General features: G+C 41.6%; 1 protein-coding gene and 1 long non-coding RNA gene across 2 annotated transcripts in view; one reads left to right on the top strand and one right to left on the bottom strand.

Annotated features, from left to right (window-relative positions):
• Positions 1 to 912: 912 nt before the first annotated feature.
• The window catches only part of CXXC4 (CXXC finger protein 4), a 385,276-nt gene continuing 366,264 nt past the window's right edge, over positions 913 to 19,924 (top strand). The window contains exon 1 of the mRNA XM_087866374.1: positions 913 to 1,625. The gene's annotated coding sequence lies outside the window, so the exon portion shown is untranslated. The remainder of the gene's footprint in view (positions 1,626 to 19,924) is intronic.
• LOC123793398 (uncharacterized) lies at positions 10,479 to 18,701 on the bottom strand. Its single transcript, XR_006779939.2, has 3 exons — positions 18,552 to 18,701; positions 11,985 to 12,119; positions 10,479 to 10,952 (listed from the first exon to the last, which is right to left on the bottom strand). It is a non-coding gene; the product is annotated as an uncharacterized LOC123793398 (long non-coding RNA).

Raw genomic sequence — 19,924 nt, 5'->3', positions numbered from 1 at the left:
AAAAAAGAAGCTTTTGTAAAAAAAATTTTTTTTGAAGGCTGTGTGTAGCGATGAGGAATTGAGAAAGGACTAGCCTTGTTTGCAAAACAATTAAAAAAAATCTCTTTATATGTGTTCAAATGTGTGTGCAAATACATGTTTGAGGCATGTCCCATTTTAAAGACAGCCCCATCTGATTACCCATATTCACTTAAAATGGGGTGACACATGATGATCTCTTAAAAATTAATTGATAGGAAACAATTTAGAGAGCAGAGATATTCAGCCTCATCTAAAAACAAAAACAAAACAACAATTCGTATTTTTTTAAGTTACCCATGTGGATTTTTGTAAAATATAAATAGAAAAATGTAGCTATCACATGCCAATTACATGTTACATAAGAGATAGGGTAATGGATATGCTCCATGTTTTAGGCGGTACTATTTTGCAATGCACACTGCCACATGGGAAATTCAAAGAAAACATAAAATAGCTTATGAAAAGAAACAAAATTAAACTAAGTTTATTTTTGTTTCTAAACCAAGCTTATTTCTTAGCAATTGTAAAATGTTTTGTTCAGTTGTTCTCATCAGGACTAAATTTATCTTATTCAGACAATTCAGAAGGTTCACAAAATTTTTGCTTATGAAATTGAAATCTGATGATACAGATTTCTAATGACTATTTTTCAGAGTCTGTTGTATGCTGGAAGGATAGCATTGCAACTTTTAAATCTCTTACCAAATATTAAGACTTTAACACATTTTATAAAGACAGTGAAAATAGAAAAATTGCATATTAACTCAATTTTTCATTTCTAACATTTTTAAACATGTTCTGTATGCAGGTGAAACAAGGCTAAAATTTTGGTTTTTAGAATTAGATTACCTGCCTTGTATTAGTCATATATAATAAAGGCAAGTAAAACAAATGCGTTGCAGTTTCATACTAAATATATTTGTTAATCCATTGAACAAGTATGAATTATTTACTCTGTGACGAGATACTCTACCTATATCTCTAGATGCATAACAGGTTTCGCCACCCGATACTTTCTGAAACCTAAGGACTAATTCGTATTCTCACTGTGCAGTAAGATCATTTGGTACAGGTCCCGAGTAAAAGGGGGAAAAAAAGGGCAAACAAAACAAAAAACGTATGCCAATGAATTACAAAAACTACTATTTAACTGGGTTGGGACCAAAGGTTGTTAGTGCTGTTGGCCACAACTATCTGAAAAGAGCCCAAAATGTCAGGCTGACCTCTTAATGGTGACTGGGTGAATACCAAGGTTCAGTGGCTTGTTCTTGACGTGCATCCAAACATTTAGATGTCTGTCCAACATTTTTAGTTAGAGCTTTTTCTTCTATTAACATAGTTTAGGAAAGTGTAAAGCAGGATTTGAACATTGACGATACTATTTTTATCATTATAGGAAACAAATGAGGGCAGTCCGTATTTTGAATGTATTCCCTTAAGTTCATGTGGGGCTAAAGTAGCTTGGCGTTGGTGATTGATGAGTCATCGTTGATAGTCAGAATACAGATGTTGTGAATTCAGAACCTGAGGGACAGGCAGTAGGTAAGATCATTACAGGCTGTGACGTGCTCCGTGAAAGGCAGAAATGCGTGATGCGAATGATGGTAAGGGGCTGGAGGAGGTGGGAAGGAAGCCAAAAAGAAACTCTCTGAGGAGGCAGTGCCTAACCTGAGGTCTGAAGTATGAGGAGCCCTGGGAAGAACCAGGAAAGGAGTGCTGCAGGTAGGCAGAAGTAGGAGTGCAGAAATAGGCAGTGAAAGGAGCGGCTTGGTTAGGAATAGGAAGGAGGGTAACTCAAGCTCCACCAGAAGGATCTTTCTGACTTAGGTGATTTCGTATCTAATGGAGAATGCCCCGCTGTCAAGCGTGAGAGCCTGGGTTGCCCTCCAGTAACCAACCATCCCCAATCGCAGCCACTGCAGACAACTAGATTTATTTCTCACTTACTCCGTCCGTCCGTCCGTTGCAGCCGGCCAGGCGCTCTGCTCCGCGTGCCCCTCGCTGCAGGACCCTCGCTGACCGAGCAGTTCTTGCCTGGAACACAGCGGTTCTGGGGACAGAGTGAAAAGAAAGCATGCCGCATCCAGGACAGCCTCTTGAAACTTAGCACACATCACTTCCACCAGCACTTCATTGGCCAAAGCAGTGACTAATCTCAAGTCAGGAAGGAAGTGTGGTTCTCCAGAGTGCCCGGGAGACGAGAACTGGGAGTATTGATGAGCGGTAGTAAGAGCCCCCGTGTGGGTCAGTGAATGACCTGAAGTTGCGTGTACAAGCTGCGAGGGTGTGTGTGGGAGGGGGTGCGTGTCTTCAGGAAAAAGGGCTATTGCTTTAATCAGATTCTCAAAGGAATCTGTGACACAATGATTAAAAACCGCTGGACCAGTTGAAAACTGTCATGTAAACAGATAATTGCTCTACAAGGCAATTTGCAGCATGCGTGAAAGGCTGAAAGGATTAAAACGTTGTGAGTGGGATGTGCGCGCAAGTGTGTGCGGTGATAAGGGCGACATTGAGCACATTTGTAGATGAAAGGGTGAAAGAGAACAGGGAGCAGGGGATGAAAGACCCCAAAGGGTTAGGGGAGAGGACTGAAGCCCCAGAAGGTGCCTGAGGAGATGGTATCCAATATTCTCTACCAGTGTTAACTTGGGGGATCAGCTAATTCCCTGATGGAATTAAGGAGGAAAGGACGGAAACGGTGGATGCCCCCGTGGGTCAGGCTGCAGGTGGAGGGGCAAGAGAGGACCTCTGTTTTTTCGGATCGATGGACAGGGGCAGCTACGTAAACTGAGGGGATCGTAGAGCATGTTGGCAATTCGGAACAGCTGTAGGGAAATCTGAAACAGAGCTGAGTGGGGACAAATGAAAGGACTGCCAGTAGCACAGAGGGCTCAGCTGATGTTGGAGAACATAGATTTGGGGCTGTGCCAGCACAGAGTTATGGGATTTTTCCTTATCCGTGCTCCGCTGCCTGGAAGCAGGAGCTGAGCAAGTTAGCGGTTGGACAGATCGGGGCTGGGGATCGGCACAGCAGGTCTGGCAGCATGTTTTGCTGATAATATGAAGTTTAAGAATCTCTGAACAGGCAAGAAGAACTAATGTGACTTTTTTTTCATTTTTTTTAAGATTTTATTTATTTATTTGACAGAGAGAGAGACAGCCAGCGAGAGAGGGACCACAAGCACGGGGAGTGGGAGAGGAAGAAGCAGGCTCCCAGCAGAAGAGCCTGATGTGGGGCTCGATCCCAGAACGCTGGGATCACGACCTGAGCTGAAGGCAGACGTTTAACGACTGAGCCACCCAGGCGCCTCCTAATTTGACTTTTAATTTTTAAAATTAAGATGGTCAGTGATGGCGAGAAGACGCTTTGCACCTATAGTTGCTCTTTGTGAGTTGCGGTTCTCACTCCCTGGACAACTTGGTTTTGTTATGAACTCACAACTGATATAACCAATGTAACCAGTATGGTTAAGAGTAAGCGATACAGCTTATTTCTTACTGCCTGAGTGAGAGTAATGCTGCTACAGCTACATAAGATTTTATGGGCTCCTAACACTCCCTTATTCCTTTAGTAAAATCTCACAGAGGAAAGGTCAAAGAAAAAAAAATAAAGCTCTAAAAATATAATTACATACTCAGAGACAGAATTGCTTAGCTAAGCATCTTGCTATTAATTAGTATGTTGTATATTTCGCTGCCTTGGCTGCTACTAAGACATTGTATTTAGGGAAACTATTAAATGAAGACAAAAGAAAAACATCTGGAGTAGCTTAGCTCCAAAGCAGAGTGCGGTGTGAAGTAGCATTGTATTGCGTGCCTCTTTCCCCAGTTGCCTGCCAAATCCCTGAATTTCCCTGATTTCGGGGAGGTTACATCATAAGCATTTGATTAAAAACCATGTTGCTCTTCATAAAGGCTGCATATGCATACTTACGGCAAACACAGCCATCATGCTAATTCTTCCGGCTTTCTTGAAACCTGTCCTTTCACTTTCCAACTCCTCGGAATGGAGGTTTTGTCTCTGACCTGTCTATTGATGACTGACAGGTGAGGTGAGCAAGTCTGATCGTTTGGAATTATGTTTGAGGCTGAAATTAAGTGAGACTTTTCACATCCTTCCCCAACAGAAAGGAGTTAGCTAGCAGGAGGGAAGCAAGTTAAAATTCTAAAAAGAGGTTGTTGCTACAAATGGCTCTTCCCCAGAAGACCCTCTCTCAGAATTTCGGTTGTTGATAACTAGCAGGTTTTATCTCCAGGAACCAAGTCTCTCCTCGCTTCTGGCCTGCCAACTTGTAGACGGTCTTCAGCTGAGGCAGTGCTGCCAGAACGAATAGCTGGAGAATCTCCTCGACTCTCTATTTATTTTAGAGTATGATAATTTGAGGGAAAATTAAATTTGCCAGTTTTCCATTACATACAAAAGCTCTCGGTGCTGGTTATCTCATCAGACCTCACAAATATACTTCTGCAGAAAATTGTGTCAACAGATGGAAAAGCCAAGAAAAGGGGGGATTAATGTCTGGTCAAAGGCCACACAGTGTGTTCAGGGCAGGGCTGAGCACCCGCACCTCCGGACTGATCTGACCGAGCTCTTCCTGCTCTGGCCCAGGACAGGGGAGCGCGCAGAAGCCGAGATCCCGGAGCCAAACACCGAGCAGAGGGCTAGTTATGCAAGGGGTAAAGATACTAGGTTTTAAATGTGCACATGTTGACTGCAACAAGCGGTTCCTGAGGCCCAGAGACTAGGAGCAGTCTGAGAGCAGGGGCTGTCCATGCATCTTTGCAAACGGCCTGGTAAGCTCAGTGCCTGGCATAGCACTAGAAACCCACTCCCTGTGAATCCTGTCGAATACATCCAGCACCTTTAAAAAGGACCCAAATAATCTCATTTCTCTGTTCAACGTGTTGCCATGGATTCTCCTTCCGCTCAGAGTCCAAGTCAAAACCCTGACCCAGGTGATCTGCTCTCTGCGGTGCCTATCCTCCATTCCCCAATCTCTCCCCATGCACCCTCCTTCTCCGTTTCTGTGACCCTTGGCTGTTCTTTAGGCCTGGGCCTTATTCTAGATCCTGAAAGGCCACCTCCCTTACTTCCTTCAAGACTTTGCCCGTGTCATTTTTCATTGTCCTGGTCCCAGCCCCCTGCCCACCTGTACCCCTCAGCCTGTTCCTTCCGTAGCACCCACCACTTTCTGACTCTACGTCATTACTTATTATGTTGATGTTTTGTTGTCTGTGTCTCTTTTGCTAAGATGTTGGCCTACAAGGGCAAAGATTTTTGTCTCCTTTTGTCACTAATATCCTTAGTGTTCCATCCAGTGCCTGATACATAGAGAATGCTCTGTAAATAATTGTTGAATGAATAAATTAATAAAAGTCGATTAGTGAATCTCATGAATAGATGAGTCGGAAAGTGAAAAGAATACACCATTAAAGCCAGCTATAAAGGTGAGCCGTCAGTTGTGGTCAATTTATAGAGGCAAACATTCATTTTCATATTCAGAAACTCTTGTAATTCATGACGAACGTGGCCAACTTTCAGAGTCAAAGCTGCAGACATCCAGCCTATTAACTGTCAAATTCTCGTGTTAACATGTAGTTCGATCCCTGATGAATTCAGACAGAGCACATGCGTGGGTTGGTACTTCCCAAAGTGGGGTATGAGGCCCTCTGCGTTAGAATTGCCTGATTAATATTAAGGTTCCCAAGTCTTACCTAGTTTATTGAATAGTCTCTATAAGACATTACTATTAGAACCTCAGGTGAGTCAAATGAATGCTAAAATTTGTGAATTATTAGTACATAGATCTATAGAAAATGATGGGGCTGTAGTGGAACAAGATCTCTTACTGTAGTACAGTTATTCCATAGGAGAGTGATAAGACTGCAATGTAAAAAAAAAAAGTGTTCCTTGAATGAATAATGGAAACTCTGAATTAAATAGATTTTTTTTTTTGTAACAGGAATTCTCAGAACCTTTAATAAGTTGACGTCATTGTGAATTCCCAGTAGTAGGATATAGCATGTAGCACCCCAGCTTTATTTCGTTGTGGGTATCTTTTTAGGTACCTCTCATTACCTTTTAGGGAGAGGTGGTTTGGTTTTGTTCTAAAGAAAAAGTCTGAGCTTTGCTGTAATAGAGAATACCTGAGGTTCATTCCTGATTCCCACAATCTATAATTCTCTATAATTGTCTTGTTTGTTAATTCTCCCTAGTTTGTAATCTAATTGGGGTTTTTTATACCCTTGAGAAAAAGTATGAAATAATATATATTTCATTGTTCCTAGGACTCACCCTTGCAAATGAAAAATTTATTTCTCTCTGTCTGTCACACACACACACAACGTATGCCGGAGGAGTAATGCCAGTTCAGAGGGCCCACAAAATAGCTTATGTACACACACACCTGAATGAGCTGGGTCCGTTTGTTAGAGTATAATTTGTAGATTAGGAAGTGAGGGTTCTGTGTGCTGCATTCCACGTTCATGGGATCCGCGTGCATACATGTGTCACTGGGTGTAAGCACCTATGCGGCCTGTTCCTCTGTATCGATCAGCTCCAATCTATTCCTTATGTCACTTTCTATTCCTTTGGCATGGCCCTGGACACAAGATAGGTATGTGCCTGGAATAAACGGCCATCTCCCCTTTTGAAAGCCATTTGAGGACCACAGCACATGACATCCTTCTGTGTAATGGAAGTATCCACACATGGGCAATCGCTGCCTACAGATGTAATGAACCAAGTGGGAGGTAATGAGAAGTGACTGTCACACCATCTCTAGGGCCCTGTTCCTCCTGCCGCACAATTACACTGTGACCCCAGAGAAACCAGGAAGACTGTAGCATTCTTCCCCCTTCCTAATGGTCTTAAAATCAGGCCTAGCTTACCAGGGGAAGCTAAACTGCAGTGCTATTCATCTGACAGTCAGAGGATGTCCAAGGAAATATATGATTATAATACGGGAGGCTGTTGTATACACAATTGCACACTGTTTCCCCAGTTCTGACTTGGCCGCTTGCCTGAAAGATGCCAGTAGACGAAGACCGTCCTTTCCTGCTTTCTCCCGGCATGTGTTTTTGGGGTGAGAACTGTTACTTCTTTCCTAGCAGGAGAGTCTAGGGATCAGGCAGGTGGGCAGAGCTGCAGTCCTGTTAGAGGAATACATGGTGCAGCTTTACAGAAAGAAACTCCTCTCTTTTAAGTAATGGTGATAAACGCAGTGAGAACACCTTCTGGGTGCTGGGTCTCGTGAATCGTATTTCTGAGTTGTGTTTCCCAGAGTGCACTGATTACAGTGACCATTTCCCCTGGCGTATTCTTGCGGCGAGGGAGGGGTTGGCGGGATTGCAGAAAAGGTAGAGGGTTGCCTGCTGAGTCAGCTTTTAGAGAGCATACAGAAAGTGCAAAATAGGTGGAAGCCTTTTAAAATTCCTTTCATTGTCTTCATTGTGCTCTTATAGCTGAGGCTTGCCCCTGCTCTGAGGGATGTCTGCCAAGTGCTTGCAGAATAGTGGATGGGAACAAGCCGGGCTGCTGTGCTGCTTGGCACAGAGAGAATAGCCGCGCAGGCTGGCTGCTGCATGGAGGACACCATTTCCACTCCTCTGTGCCTCTGCCTGCAGGAAGCCCCCAGGTGGCATTAGGGAGAATGAGCGTGTAAATCGCAGGGCCTGCTAATTTCTCACCACTTCATTAGCTGACAGTTCAATGAAAGCGCTCTCCTGCCAGTCACCTCACGTGTGTGGCGCGGACGCTTCTCATCAGCAGAAGCGACTTCAGTCCTTCTGTGTTGACGTGCTTGTGACTTTTTGGTGACCCCCCCCCGCCCCCCGCCAGCGTGTGGGAGTTCATTCTCTGACCCTGCCACCAGCAAATACTTCCTGGATGTCCCTGCAACACCTACCTCTGACTTCCTTTTGATTCAGACTTGGTTTAGCGGTTCCAGGAAAAGCTGGATCCCATCTTGATCCCATCTTAGTCCCGTCTCCGTCTTTTTTACGAAACAGGTTTGAAGACCTACCACAAAGTATGAAAATGACACTCTATTTTAAAGGACTCTCCCTCACAGCATTACTAATAATCAATTTTTCTGAGAACTTATTATGTGATAGGTATTGTTCTAAGCACTTTACAAGCAATTGAATCTTATTACTTCTATTTTATGCAAGAGGAAACAGACCGGTTAAGTTTGTTGCCTAGGACACACAGCATTTAAATACAGGAAGCCTGCAGCCAGAGCCCACGCTCTGAAGTACTAAAGCGTTTTGCCTTAATTAGTCAATTACTTAGTTAATTCCTGGATTAATTCACCAAACATCAATGAAGCACCAAATATGTGACACTTATGTCAGAGTTTAACTATTAGAGTTTAGCTCTCCTTTGATTTTCGTTTGCGTCCGACAGAAGGTATTTGCTGAGCAGCCCCTGTGTCTGGAGCTGTGCTCACCAAGATGCAAGAGAAATACAGGGTGTGACCTTGCCTTTGAGAACCGTACAGGCCTGTAGACCACAGGGTGACAAATTTCTCTTTATAAAGGGGCGGATAGTATGTTTGAAATGAAGGTCCTATGATTTCGGTCCCGGTAAATGCAAAAGCAGCCATAGACAATGAGTAAACAAGCATGTCTGCATTTAATAAAACCACAAAAATAAATAGGCCATATTTGGCTCATGGGTGGCCTGCCACAGAGAATAAGGGCAGCCCTAAGAGAGCCATACAGAACAGTGAATAATGATAGTGTAACTGAACGCTGACCTGTGCGTTCCTGCTGGTGAGACGCACAAATGAACTCGCGTCGGAGAGTAAAGAGGCTGCTGTGCATTTTAGTGATCAGGCAAATGGTTTCTAGAGCTGGCGCATGAACCTTGCCTAAAGTGGCAAGTGTCTGAGACATACCCGTGAGGTTGTTCGGAGGGTTTTGCGGACCAGCCCCTAGTTGTTAGTGTGTGTATGGCAGGCAAGCTGATTGCTTATACCCTCTGTCTCTTCCTTCCTTGATGACAGAACCCCACATCTGTTTGGTATCACCATGTCTTTGGCTCCAATGACACAACATGTATTAAAGGCAGTCTTAATCGTGTTCTCTAAGTTGCCGGCCGTATGACCCAATTCTGATCAATTAGAAGTAGGGATGCCGACTACACTAACGTGGAGAGAGATCTTTGGCCTTTCTGATCGAAGGGACAGACAAAGCTAGCGCCGCGTACCTTTCCTGTTTTCCTGCCGCCACGTGAACATGGAGGTGAGCTGGGACAGCCATCGTGGTGCCTGAAGGAGTAGGGTGCCATGCTGTGTGTGGGGCAGGGGGGCAGAGAGGAGGAGATGGAGCCTTTGACAATGCCACTGAGCTCCTGCCTACCTCCAACTCTTTGCCAACGATTAACTCCATGTTTTCATTGCTTCAAGTCAAAGTTAGTGAAGTAAGAAATGTGGCTCTTAAAATATTTCAGAACTACCTAGAAGTTACTTCTAGAAGTTTCCCACTTTCTTAGACATCTCAGAAAATTGTGCTAAATCAGATGAGGATTATTTCTGATACTTTTCACTTTCTCGGTATCTCCTTCTCCACAATACAATAGTTAGGAGAAGAAAATATAGAGTATCAGACTTTTTAATATTTATTTAAATATTAGTGCAATTGTTTTAAAATATGTACAATGGGGGTTAATAGTGGTTGTGTCTGGATAAGCGAGTCTCTCTAGATGTTGGAATCAGGAGTGTGTTTTTTGTTTTGCTTTATTTTTATAAATTTTCTATAGGAAATATATACATAGAAATTTTAAATGGCTTTGACAAACTAATCTTATGATGGCAAGCTTCTTTTTTGGCTGACACTATTTTCCTACCCTTGTTTTCTCTTTGGCTTTCTAAGCTCACCCCTTAATTTTCTTTCTCATTTTACATTATTCTTTTGTCTTATAAATGATCTTTCTCCATATTTTCTATTTTAATGTAGTCTGTTGCATGATGTTGCAAGTTTGAGTATGGGGTCCTTAAAGTCTGAATCTTATTTTTAAAAGTTTCATGCAACCTTCTTTGATAGTCATTCATTTATTCATTCAGTAAATGATAACTCTTACGTACCAGCCACTGTTCTATGTGCCACAGAATCGGGAGGAACAGACATTTGAAACTCTGCGCTCTTCTCTTCTACCCTCTTTCCTCTGGGCTGTCACATACCTACTCATTCTGTGAGACCCAACACAAGTGCTATTTCCTCCATGAAACTAGAAGTGACCCAATCTTTGGCTCTTTTTAGAATGCTGGTATATTACGTTTATTGGTGTACATCCTTGTCTGGACGGTGAATTCCTCTAGGGGAGCTCCTGTGTCATTTGAACCTTCCCTTAGCCCTGTGTTGCCCCTTTAAACAGCCAGATGTGCATCCACACGGGCCACAGGCCACATGGGTTGCATGCTCCGATACGTGGTATCTGTGGAGAAGGTCCCGAACGTGACCTGTAGCTTGTCATACCTCATCGTGAGTTCTCGCAGACACCGATGCCACCTACTATTGTCTTCTTCATCTTCTCACCATTCTTCAGGTTTGCTTCCCTCCTTGTCTTTTCCAGACCTTCTCAGCTGTGGCCCCTCCCCGACTTTCTTACTTTGCCAGGGAAGCTCATGCAGAGGGACCTAGAGACCAATTCTATTTTACACTCAGCGAGCTTCCAGCGATATATTTAATAAGTAAGTGGATGGGCGGGTGAATGTTCATAGAAAATACAGATTTAAAAAATGCTTTTTCTAGTCCGTTTGGAGTAAAAGAAAACCGGAACGATGTGGTGGGCCGTGGGTGGCATTTATTGAAATGTGGGAAGGCACACGAATACAGGCCTGAAGACTCCCTGGTGGGACATAAAGCCAGTATTCTCCTGGTCAGCCAGTTCCTCTGCATCACACTCTTGTTGGTGTAGGAACCCTCTTTAAGGAAGAAAATAAGGAAAATAAGAAAACACAACTCTTTCCCAACTCTAGTTAGATCAGGAAATTGTGGCAATTTCTGGAATGTCAAGAATAAAAATAAGGAAGGAAGAATTAATCCTGCTAGCCCAAAATGAGAAGCTGTCACCACCAAAGCTGTAACTCTCTAAATGAATGTAACACCTCTGAAAACTCTCACAACGGCGCCAAGTATTTACATGTTCTCTGCGAATGTGGCATCTCACAGCAAGTGGTTTGGGCTGTGAAGCACACCATCTGTGTGATTACCACCCCTTGCTAGAGTACTCTGAACTCAGCAGTCGTACAACAGATGCATTTAAATATACAGTATTCCTCCTTGCATAGTTCAGAACGGGTGTTAGGAACTGAGGGAAAACAACCAGCTTCCTTGAAACTCAGGCTCCATCTGACATCTTTCCAGACACCTTCCATAACCATAGTACATGCAATTCTGGAAGATAACAGTATCAGAACAGATTCACAGAGAGAAGCAGGTCAGCTTGACCGAGTACATCAGTACTGCCTTCACAATCACTCGCGAGTCACTCGATTTGGAAGGTGAACCCAGATCACTGTTTGGTTTTCGTTTAAGGGGCAGTCTGTGTAGTCCCGGGAAAAACAAGTCTACAAAAGCCCGATTGTATGTACTGCAGGTAGGTGAATAAAAATGGTGTCATCACTATCATATTAGTAGATGCGTATCTTTGGAAAAACAACACGAGATTACATAGTTTTTGATGAAAAGATGAAATCGAGAAGAATAGACTGAACTCTGCCCTTTATATCTTGTTTGTTTCTTCCACGGGCCTTCAACAAGGTATTTTCTTTAGGGATCAGTTCATCCTAATTGCAGGAATGAGCTTCAAAGTTGCGTTATCGGAATGTGCGTATTAGGAAAGGCTGTTCGGCCCTTCTGACTCATGTTCTCACTTACCCACAGTAGATGAGGCAACGTTATGTCCTTTCAGGCTGGTCCTAAGCCATGCTGCATGAGGCACAGACATTTCTTACCTAAAAGGGGAGCTCTTCCACTTTGCCGGCAGGCCCCTCTTCTGGTTTTCCCCGCTGGTGGGGTGTACGGGAAGCGGCGGAGCAGTCAACACTGAGAAAGCGCACTCAAGGGATGACATGACGTAACGTACAGACCTGAGCAGAAAAATGGATGAAGGGTTTGTTATTCTACATCTATGTGATAAAACTCCAAACAGTAAATTTAGCATAACCGGAAGATGAATTATCATTAATATTTTCTGCAAGCTCTGGGTAAGCACGGTGTTCACCATCCTGAAGCAGAGTCACAGCCTCTGAGAGGGTCACTGGAAACCAGTATTCACGGGCTGCTCACTGGCTGAGGGGGCATTTTTAGTGACGTAACCAGCATTATATAAATAATAGGATACTGCAGAAGCAAGAAGATCTGTATTGTATTGCTACAAAAATATTGCAAAAAGCCTTGGCATTGTGAGTGATGAAAGCATTGCTACTTTTTTTGTCTCGGTGGGGAAAAATAAAAACATAATTATTTTGAACTCAAATTAGGTCAGGAACTGGCAATAATTTCTGGAATGTCAAGAATAAAAATGAGAAATGGAGAATAAATCCTATTAGCACAAAATGAGGGATTGTCACCATCAAAAGATAACGACAAGATGGGTACCAGACCTGAACAGGCAGAGAAGGAGCCTGAACACTAGGAAAAATCTTAACATGTTCTGATTGGACAATAAATAGGAGAGTCCATCTTCTCTACCTATGATTTGAAATCTCTGGGAGTAAATCAATATACCTCACATGGGCCTCTGAATTTTTAATACATTTTTAATCAAACCGGTTATGTAGACAGGAGCCCTGAAAAAAAGAAATTGCCCACGACCCCACAAACCAAGAGGTGGTCTTAACCTGGAGAGTGAAATTAAGGACTCTGAACAGTATTTCATAGTCAATAGGTAAACACTGAAAGAATATTTAGCGTGATGTAACAACCAAATTGTATTTCAGATTGTAATATGCAAGGACACTATGCAAGTTGACTTAGTGCCTATGAAAGAAACAATACAGGCAGGAAGGTGGGGAGACCAGCACAGTGCCCATGTGAGGGCAGCCTCACTGAGCCAAGTGGAGAGATGTAGGGAAATGAAAATGCTCTTGTTTTTAACAGAAGTGGTGACATCTGAGGAAGAAAGATTTTTTTTTTTTTGAGGGAAAAGAAAATGTATTTGGAATTTTATGCTTTGGAACATTGCTTATTTAATTTGAATTTTAAGAATGATGACTCTGGTGGAATGTCTAACTAAATTTTGCTTGCACTGAAATCCAAAGGTCTTTTGGCTGCAAATTTCTCAGAAACATTAATTAAATTGTTGAACAATCAGAAAGTTTATTTAGACATTCAGCAGAGTTTTCTCAACCTGCCTTTAAGCATTTCCAAATCAGTTAAATCAGTTTCCCACAACAAGTACAAGAGAAATGGTCTGGTTTTTCTGTATGTAGACCTACCATCCTCATCTATATACAGCACAACTTTGAGATCTAACAGAAGACTATTGATTATCTATCTATCATCTATCTATCTATCTATCTATCTATCTATCTATCTATCTATGTAAAATCTCTATATATCTATATCTTCAGGCAGTTTTGATGTCTGTGGCTTGTTTCTGCTGAGGAATATAAACTTCAGACCACATCACCAAATGATTATTCAGATAGTACCCCTTTAATCTTGCACTCCCCTAGAACGGAAACAAGCCCAATAAATGTTCCCATGTGGGTAAAGGAACATTGCTCAGAGTGAGAGAAAGGTATCTTGGGGTGGGTGTGCGTGGGCGTGTGGGTGTGTTAGCACAGCGCCCCAGTCAGGGTCTCACGAAGTGAAAGGTGCTGACAGTGACCAACAATTGAGTATAAACCAGGGCATGAGAGAGAAAAATAATTACCAGTGAGTATTGTCTTGGTAACTAGGACCCTCCTAGAATACTTATTTTCTAACCACGCTGTGAGTTTTCATATTTGATGACTGATGTGGCAAATCTGTTAAGTACTACATGTTGCTGAATGTGACTTAGAGAGGTGGCAGGGAAAGGGTTCTACTCACAAAGAGTCCTGATATATTGGGTTATTTGGGATTCTCTTTAGTGGGTAATAGACTGGTGTATTAAAATTCTAAATTAATGTTGTTTGGGAAGAATTCATAATAACAGCCTCGCTTTTTTTTGAAGTATATAAAAATATTTTCCCCCAATAATTTCCCCTTTACATGTTCATGACATGGTTATTAAAAGTAATAATTCTTTGATGAGGAGGGAATTAGACAGAATTTAGGGATTTTTCATACAATTCATTGTTTATTTAATGTCAAAGCCAGAGATACAAGAAGTAGGCCCTCCAGGACGTTTCTACTAGATCCTGCCTTTCCTCTATTCACTGTGGTTTTCAATTCAACTTAAAATACATATATATATTTAGCAGACATAAAATCAAAATTAATTTGACCTACATTTAGAGATCTCTGAAAAGACTTGATCATGCCACCGCTTAAATCCTGTGATTACTGAGAACAAAACTTTGGCTTGTGATCATCTTCACTGTTTCTCTTTTACTCAGAAGGAAACATTCTTTGAGGAGGTTTAAAATAAGTAATTTAAACTCAACTTCTTATACTAATGGTTGACAGTTAACTATGTTGTACAATGGGAAGATGCACTGACTAGATAAGTAATTCTAGACCCATTTTCGCAATAACTAGTTAATTGTTTTAGGAAGGTCTTTCTTCCTTCCTTCCTTTCTCTCCTTCCCTCCCTTCCTTCCCTATTCTCCCATCCTCTTGCTCCTTTTATTTATGAATGTCATTGTTCTCATGTGACAAAAGACTGGGGACAGTAAGGCATACCTCATGGCTGTTACAAAGAGCTATTGGGATGATGATCTGAGACATGTAAATAGTTGGATCCCTTTCCTCCTGCCTTAATAAATACAATCCCCATTCAGTTCCTCAGTAAAATCTTCAGAGTCTCCCTGGTGCTTTTCTTCTCCCACAGACCTATCCAACTGCAAGTCCTTCACAATGTCCTTTATATTTACTTACATATTCACTTCTTTCCATTTCCACGGCTACCATTCCATTTCAGCCACCCAGACAGCTGTAACTGCCTCTAATTGGTCTCCCTGCTTTTCTCTCTTTTCCTCATTCAGTATATTCTCTGTCTCGCAGCCCAAATGATCTTTTAAAAACACAAATAAAATCATGTCATTTCTGTATTTTAAAGCCTCCAGTGGCTTCCCATTAGACTTAGAAAAAAAAAATGCAGAATGCTTACCATGGCCTCTGTAGCCGACTCAAGATGGCCACAAATTCTTTGACCTTCCTCTCTTAGGAGATGTCTGATTCTCCCTCCTTTGACCCTGGGCTGACCTTAGTGCCTTGTTTGACTAACAAAAAATGGGGCAGGGATGTTCTGAGACTTTGAAGAGAGGTCATATAGAAGGCTTGAAGTGCGGGTCAAGGATAGTTCTGGGGGGAAGGCCGGCTTTGTGTAAGCAGTCTAACAACTATGACACAGTCATGCTGCCATCTTGTGAGAGGAACAAGCCATTGGAGAGGCCCTAGAATGTGCGGTGCCATGGAGAGAAAGAGGCCAGGAAGCACTGAGGCACCAGACCCTGAATGAAGAAATCACCTGGGAAGCGGGTCCCCCAGCTTTAGCCGCTCCAGCTAATACCACATGCATCAGAGATAAATTGCCTGGAAAAACTTTCCCATATTCTTAATCTTCAAACTGTAAGCAAAATATAACCTTTATTTTAAGCACCTATGTTTTGGGGGTAATTTCACAAAAATTGGGTAGCCTAGTAGCTTCTAAAGACCTGAAAATACGTCTCTTGCCTCTACCTTGGCGTTCATCCCCTTCTGTTTTCCCTCTTGCTTGCTGCCCAGTGGCCACACCAGCTTCTTTGAAGGTCAGGCTTGTTCCTGTGCCAGCACCTTGGTACTTGCTGTACCCTCTGCTTGAACTCTGACCCCAAATCTTTTCCTCATTGTCTCTTCTTATAATGGAGCTCAAGTGTCCTGTTTTGTTAGGCCTTCCAGATCACTCAGTTTAAATTAGCCTCACCTCCCCCATATCATTTTAGCTTATCATTGTTGTTATTTTTTCATAGCACTTAGAGCTATCCAAAGTGATTTTGTGTTTCCCACTTACTGATTCTTTTGCTAATTAGAATGTAGACTTTTGAGACCAGGGGTCTTATCTGTGTTTTTCACAAATGCATCCCTAGTGCCTTTTTTACTCAAATAAATTTTTAAATAAATGCATGTAGAAGTGTTTCAAACCTAAAGGGTTTCATTATTGCACAACAAGAAACTATTGCATGAAACCACTGAAGGCTGGACAAAATACAGACTGGGATGAACTCACACATAAACTACTAAGATATACCAATAAGATAGACAAAGTCAGAATTCTCTAGAATTGTAGAGAATTTTAAATACTGCACAATATCAGTTCCTTGAATTCCACTTGAGTTGATCACAGCAGTATATTTCCATGCTAATATCTCCTTTAGAAAATTGGCAGTTGAGCTGTATAATTTTTCTATTCCCCCTTGGCACCTGGCTCAATCTTCAGTTTTTCAGCATCTGTCCTTTAGTGATAAAATGAAAAGTGAGATATTCTTTTTGGTTTACCCATCCATAAAGTCATTGGCCAAAGGGTCCATGAGAATTAATCATTTAATGAGGAGGGACTGGTCCCTTTCAAAGAAGTGAGAATGAGCTCACAGTCGAATTCACGAGAATTTCTGTTTTGCTTTACATTTAACACCCAGTGATCACTTGGGAGAAGGCTGTTGATAATCAATAGTATTTAGGCAATTGGCGGGGGGAGAACACACAAAGCTTAACAAATTTGTAGAGGGAGCATCCCTCCAGAGATTAAGAGACAAGTTTGATTTGATTTGATTTCAACAAACTTATTGGCATGATAAACTATATAATTGTCAGCATGTATCAGGAGAGCAAGTTTAATATATGTTACTACTGTACACACTTTAATGTAGCGAGCTAGAGAAACTCACTGACTAGCAAGAATCGAAATGTTGAAATGGGAATCCAGGCTTTGAGATTCCTAGAATCTCTGAAACCATCTTGCATCTTTCTCTCCATCTGCCTGTCAACATGACTTTCTGAAATAACTAATCTCAAAGGAATATTTTAGAAAAAAAATCATGTGGATGTGGGTTTTTTTCCCCCCTAATAAATGCCAATCTTAGGCAGTGTTTTTGTCAGGAGTCTCTGTTCCAGCTTTAAAAGCCAAAAGAAAGATGAAAATGAGTACACCAAAATGTAATTTAAAATGCAAATGCAGATTCTGCAGAAAGCAGCAAAAGCTAATTGTAGTTTTTCTTCGTGTTTGGCTCCGTAGACACAGTGTGTTGTTGTTACCTTCCCCCTGCTGGGGCTGCTCACCTGCAGCTGCACTCCACACCACCACCTCTCACATTAAGTATGTTTGACTTGAAGAGAACCCCCAAACCCGAGTCACAGAAATGCAGAGGAACTTGACCCTATCCAGCACTAGGTGGAAAGGCGACCATATGTGACAGTGTGGCTGCAAACTCATGAGAAATCCCCAGAATAGAAATAGCAGTTACATATTATAAAGAAAGGGCAGCAAAACTATATTCTCCAAGAGCTCCCATAGGCTAGGTTTCAAAAAAAAAAACTCAACCCCTGAATTAAAGAGCCCTTTTGTTTTTCATGTATCAGCGTTGTACAAATATTTCATATTTAGATGAATTTGAAGTCAATTCTACAATGCGCAGTTGTGGCTGCTTTTGGCTTTTATTCCTGTCATACCTGAATGCTACTAGACTACGCAGGATGCTGAGCTTGGGTAAATATATCATTTGTGGTAAAACTTGGTCACTCTTTTAAACCTTCGGACTTGTTCACAAAAAAGTACAAAATAATTTGTGGATCCCATTTTTTTTTTTTACTCTGTCTTTTTTCCTGGAGGGGATGAGATTTAATCAGCCCTTTGTCACAAAATGTGAGTGGTCTTGTACATTTGCATAGGAGAGCCTGCTCAAAGGTATTTAGAGTCCGGGAGAAAGAGCGGATTTACCAAATAAAATAACTTAGGAAATGCTTGTCAGTCACATAATTAGAATTTTGAATTTTTAAAAATGACTCTGGGACTCGAGTGTGGTCCACTCTCCATTATGTATGCTAATTAGGACCACAGACCCTGTCAACAGAAGAAATTCTTTCTTTATCCTTATTCTTCACTCAAAACTTCATGAACTCCATTAATGGAGTTCTGGTTCTTCGTGCCCTTTCCTGCCCTCTAGTGGGGGTGCTACTGTGCTAGAAAACACGAAGGAGGCTGTGAGGTGGAGTTCAGATAATTGCATTAGTCACACCAGGGCATAATGTGGTCCCTGATGTCCACACGTGTGCCAAGGTCCAGAAACTGTCGGGGCTGCTCAGTGATGGAGAGGTGCCGAGATCCCTTTGTGTAGGCTTAGACCGAGCCAGGGCTTGGGACCCACGGTGCTTGTATTCTGTTGCTTTGTACCTACCTCAGTTTCTCCTTCCAAGCTTTGCTGTCTGGTATTGTTCTGCCTGGTAACTCACGATTCCTGTTAGCAATACATAGATTTTATGGTAAAAGAATCCTTTGTTCAACTGTATCAATTACTGGCACAAGGAATCAAATCTACCTGTTTGCATGTCTGTGCTGGATTTGAGACAGAAGGCACATAAAGAGGAAGGAAAGGAGTTAGAGTTCCCTTCTGAATTTTGTGAGAAATATCAGCTTACAGGAAGAAGCATTAAAGCAAGTTTTGCAGGTATCAGTCATATATATACCGGTATTAAAGTTTTACCAAATGAGTCAAACTATGCTAGCGTTCCTCATGCATAACTGCTTTCATTCTCTCTGCAATTTCTTGCATTTAGTTCTAAAGAATTTTTTTTTATTCCATCTTTTCTTTGGGGGAGGCCAGGAAGTGAACTCTGAGTTTCCCTCCCCCGAAGCTCATGCCTCAGTTCATTTGTGTAAGAAATAGAGGGCAGAAAACACTTTTATAATACTATTCGGAAATCTATTTCTTCTTTTAGTAATTATTTTTGCATGGATATTGTACTTTGTTTTATAAAATGAAGACTGGCACTGTCTTTTACTGCCTGTCATACAGAGAAGGAGGATACATTCTAAACTCAATTTAATACTTCTTTTTGGAACATTATAGACATGTTACATGGGATGTCAAATTAAAAAAAAGAAATTTCAAAGTGACTCAGGAGGTAAGGGAAATCCAAATGCAGGAGGATAACAGAAGGTCAATCAGCAGTAGGAAAAGGTTCAGGAAAATCCAGTTAGGTCTGACTATGGTAGTTCAGTCTCTTGCATTACTAGTTCTACCTTTCCCGAATATGTGCATGCTCTTCCCTCCCCCACCCCAACTCAAAGGTTTTTTCCCTCCTTCCCTCTTGTAGCCAGTTGTCATTATTTATAATGTGATCCCAGCAGTTTGAGTAAAAAAAAGAAAAAAATCAATTATTTTGCTAAGTTTTACAATTGTTAAATAAAAAAAAAAACCAATTTCCTTTACTTTATTGCCAGCGAACAAAAAAATCTCTATCCAAGATGAGTGATGGACCTGAGGTCCTGTTGGATTTAGGGTCTGTGTGATTCTTAAGTGCATTTCCATTTTATATGATTTTCTGAATTCCTTCTTTATGACTCTCACGTCAGAGTATTCCCGTTTATGCAAAATTGCTCCCTTCTGCCTCAGTACAATGACTATAATAACACTAATAATACAACTACTTCTAATAATGACAGCAAACACTACAGCCTCTCTATGTGTTAGGCACTATTTTAAGTGCTAATATTAGGTCATTTATCCTCTAACAACCCTGTAGATACTATTATTTATACTTCACAGAT

The sequence above is a fragment of the Ursus americanus genome, chromosome 13 (assembly GCF_024610735.1).
Source record: "Ursus americanus isolate L20-20 chromosome 13, mUrsAme1.1.p, whole genome shotgun sequence".
NCBI lineage: Eukaryota > Metazoa > Chordata > Mammalia > Carnivora > Ursidae > Ursus > Ursus americanus.
The sequence above is the reverse complement of the archived record's forward strand: the minus strand, read 5'-3'. Positions and strand labels throughout refer to the sequence as shown.